Below are 4659 nucleotides of genomic sequence, written 5' to 3'. Positions count from 1 at the left end.
TTCTACTCATGTAAAAACACGCTGATTCCCAGACCGTCTGCGGGCTGGATTGAGAAGGCAATTGGGCTGCATCCGGCCCAAGGGACTTAGGTTGCCTACCCCTGCTCTAAGCCCTTCGTTGCTCCTGCAAAATTGGGGGGGGGGGGCAGAACTGAAGATGTTTACAGCCTCCAAAGTACTACATCTAGGGAGCACCCAATCCTCTTACTTGATCTGGGTCAGGAGAGGCTGTTGTGCAAGCTCTGGACCTGTGTCTTAATGCAGTGGTGGAATGGCCCATAAACTGAGTGTGAATCCTGGGGAGTCAGAGGCTCTGTGGGTAGGTGGCTCCCATGTACACAAGACGGGCCATGGGCTTGTTCTGGAGAGGGTTGCGCTCCTAAAGAAGCAGGTGCATAACCTGCAAACACTTCTTTGATCCATCTTTGTCTCTGGAGGATTCCCAATGGATTCCTGTGGCTAGAAGTTTATTTCTATCAGCTACATCTGGTCTTTCTTCTTCTTTGGCAATCCCTCGTAGACGAGGAAGATTGTCTTCCATAAACACGGTTTTTAAAAGTGAGTCCGTAAGTGACTGATTGTTATTGTTATTGTTTTGTTATTGTTTTACCTATTTGTGCTTTTACTTTGTACATATTTTTATCTAGCGAACTGCCCTGAGATCTTGTGGTGAATGGTAGTATAATAGTACTACTACTACAAATAATAATAATAATAATAATAATAATAATAATAATATATGTTTTGCATGGTCGTACACTGCCGTGATGTTTTGCAAGAGGGTGGTATACAAATGGGTGGGGTATAAATAATAAAATTGTTGTTGTTGTTTAGTCGTTTAGTCGTGTCCGACTCTTCGTGACTCCATGAACCAGAGCACGCCAGGCACTCCTGTCTTCCACTGCCTCCCGCAGTTCGGTCAAACTCATGTTCGTAGCTTTGAGAACACTGTCCAACCATCTCGTCCTCTGTCATCCCCTTCTCCTTGTGCCCTCCATCTTTCCCAACATCAGGGTCTTTCCCAAGGATTCTTCTCTTCTCATGAAGTGGCCAAAGTATTGGAGCCTCAGCTTCACGATCTGTCCTTCCAGTGAGCACCCAGGGCTGATTTCCTTAAGAATGGATAGATTTGATCTTCTTGCAGTCCATGGGGCTCTCAAGAGTCTCCTCCAGCACCATAATTCAAAAGCATCCATTCTTCGGCGATCAGCCTTCTTTATGGTCCAGCTCTCACTTCCATACATCACTACTGGGAAAACCATAGCTTTAACTATACGGACCTTTGTAGGCAAGGTGATGTCTCTACTTTTTAAGATGCTGTCTAGGTTTGTCATTGCTTTTCTCCCAAGAAGCAGGCGTCTTTTAATTTTGTGACTGCTGTCACCATCTGCAGTGATCAAGGAGCCCAAGAAAGTAAAATCTCTCACTGCCTCCATTTCTTCCCCTTCTATTTGCCAGGAGGTGATGGGACCAGTGGCCATGATCTTGGTAGTTTTGATGTTGAGCTTCAGACCACATTTTGCACATCAATGCCTTGTCGTGGCGAAGGGGCTTGAATAACTCAGAGAAGCTATGAGCTATGCCATGCAGGGCCACCCAAGATGGACAGGTCATGGTGGAGAGTTTTGACTAAACGTGATCCACCTGGAGAAGGAACTGGCAAGCCACTCCAGTATCCCTGCCAAGAAAACTCCATGGACAAATAATAAAATTATTATTATTATTATTATTATTATTATTATTATTATTATTATTATTATTATTAAATTTGGCGTTTTTTCTGAATTTTTGGAACACAGAAACTGCCATGGTGAGTCAGTCCACTGGCCTATCTAAAGGTAAAGGACCCCTGGATAGTTAAGTCCAGTCCAAGGCGACTATGGGGTTGTGGTGCTCATCTCGCTTTCAGGCCGAGGGAGTCAGCGTTTGTCCACAAACAGCTTTTTCGGGTCATGTCGCCAGCAGAACTAAACCACTAGGGGTGCGTGGAGGACCGTGACAATTGCACGGAAACACTGTTTACCTTCCCGCCATAGCAGTACCTATTTATCTACTTGCACTGGCGTGCTTTCGAACTGCTAGGTTGGCAGGAGTTGGGACCGAGCAACGGGAGCTCACTCCGTCGTGGGGATTTGAACCGCTGACCTTCCAATCGGCAAGCCCAAGAGGCTCAGTGGTTTAGACCACAGCAGCACCCCGTTCCAGCCTATCTAGCTCAGTGTTGCCTCCACTGACCAGCAGCAGCTCTCCAGGGTTCCAGGCAGAGCATCTCTCCAAACCCTACCTTGAGCCGCCTGGGGTGGAGCATGGGAATTTCTGCACGCAGAATCTCTGCCGCAGGACTGCAGTGCTAAAACAAGGCTGTTTCGTATTGGTTTTAGGCAGATTTATTGCACGCATCCCACTTTTATTGTATTATATTAATGTGCATGAATGCTGCTCATCGCTTTGGGCCAAAAAGTGGTATATGAATAAATCACACCGCACCATGTGGTCTCCTTGTGGAGAGGAAAAGAGAATTGAATCCAGGTCTAGAAGACCAAACCAGCCCTTTCTCTTAGAGATGTTGCAAAAGTGGGGCTTCTTTGAGTTTCTGGCCAGCAAGACACAGAGTTGGGAAAAGAACAGAGCAACCAACAGCCTGGGCATTTAGTGCCAAACTCGAGTGTCCCTAATGCCCTGCTACCTTATGGATGGAGGTGGGAGAGCTGTTCTAGGGCCAACTTTCTTTGGCTAAAGAAAATCATCAGTCCTTGGCACTGGCAACTGACCCCTCGTGCTCAGGATCTAGCGGATCGTTAAGTTTTGCAACTCAGATAAGGATTTATGCTCCAGGACAAGCTGGCTAGAGCCACCTTTGCATGGGTTCTCTCCGCTACCCCTCCCCATTTCCCTCCCGCACGTGACTTGGCTGACTTGCTCGAGCCATCTGGATTGTTTTATTCTGCCATTCCTTAAATTGTTCTGGCATGTCTCACTTGGCAAGCCTCGGACACTTCCGCCTCTTCTTCTTCTTCTTCTTCTTCTTCTTCTTCTTCTTCTTCTTCTTCTTCTTCTTCTTCTTCTTCTTCTTCTTCTGGGTTAATCTTCATGTGAATTAATGTGTGTGAGCGGATGTATGAGTCAATGCATGCAAAGCGGAGGGTCGGCGGATGGATTCGGTCCTCCTCCAGGTCCACTGCTCCTGGAGGAGCAACAGCTGTGCTACGCACATCATGCATGCAAATCATATGCAAAGCGCACTACGTTTTGCAATTCAAAAAAATGCCAGCGAGCCAGAATGCCATATCAGCTAATGTTTCGAGGCCAGATTCAATACCCCTTTCTCTCTCTCTCTCTCTCTCTCTCTCTCTCTCTCTCTCTCTCTCTCTCTCTCCCTGCCCCATTCTAGCTCTCAAGCATAACCCCTTCTATTCACACAGAGTTGGCTTCGGAGATCCTTGCACATGCACAAGACTCCAGTTCGGCTGGGCCTGTCACTTGCACCAAATGGATTGCTTCAAAAGATAGATGCAGAAAAGAGTTCCCAGGTGCCCTCTATTTATTTTTCATCTGAAAGTTCCTGGAAATGCAAATCCTCAAAGCTCTGCAGAGGTGACATCATCACCCAAACACACCCAGGTAACCCGCAAAGCATCCATTCCAGGGTGGTTTGCAGCTCATTACACAAAAGGCCCAGTGTGCCTAAAACCATTTTTAAAGCATCTAATCCATGGAAGTTCAAGTGGGGATTCCGCATCCAGTCCCCCCCCCCCGGCCCTTTTCATATTTGCTCAGATATCCAAAAATATCACTTTAGATCTGGCTTTATTTTAAAGAGCAAACTCTTCCTGGAGGGGTTTTTTTGGCTCCTTTTCACATGTCTGGACCGTACTGACGTTTCGCTCTATCCCCTAAACGGCGCCCGGCTGCTGGGATCAATCAAAACGCTTTCCTCCCATCTGTAGGACCTGCATTCTTCCCCCTGAGTCAGGAGACCACATAAGAGGTATAAATATTTATATGATACTATTTACTCAGGAAGTAGGAACATCACTAATTTGTTTGAAGGACCAAAGCCCAGTTCTCTGATTGCAGAGAAGGTCTGCTGGGTGTGCTTCCACCACCACCCCATTTCTTTTTTTAAAAAGAAGAAGAAGAAGAATCACTTATTTCCAGACATTTGCACTCTCCCTCACATCAATGGGAAAAGGACTCATCTGTATTAATAGAACGATTTTATCTGCTCTCTCTCTCTCTCTCTCTCTCTCTCTCTCTCTCTGTGTGTGTGTGTGTGTGTGAGATTCTCCAGGATTTCGAGCAGATGGCCACTCCTAGCCACACTTGGGAAATTCATGGAGAGGTCTGTTGATGCCTGCAAGCCACAACAGCTATGTTCTGTCTCCAATGCTTCAGGACACCGGTTGCTAGAAACCGCAGGAGGGGAGAGGGCTCTGGGGCTCAGATCCTGCTTCCCACAGGGATCTGGTTGGTCACTGTGAGAACAGGATGCTGGACTAGATGGGCCATTGGCCTGATCCAGCGGCCTCTTCTTTTCTTCTTCTGCCAAGGGTGGAGGCTTGGACCTTCTCGACATGCGGACCAGATGTGCTACCACTGAGCTATCGCCCTTGGCATTCGGCTTGTTTGCAGGATCCTTTCCAAGACATCTGACCCTAA

Source organism: Zootoca vivipara, chromosome 4 (genome assembly GCF_963506605.1).
Source record: "Zootoca vivipara chromosome 4, rZooViv1.1, whole genome shotgun sequence".
NCBI lineage: Eukaryota > Metazoa > Chordata > Lepidosauria > Squamata > Lacertidae > Zootoca > Zootoca vivipara.
Note: the sequence above shows the minus strand (reverse complement) of the source record.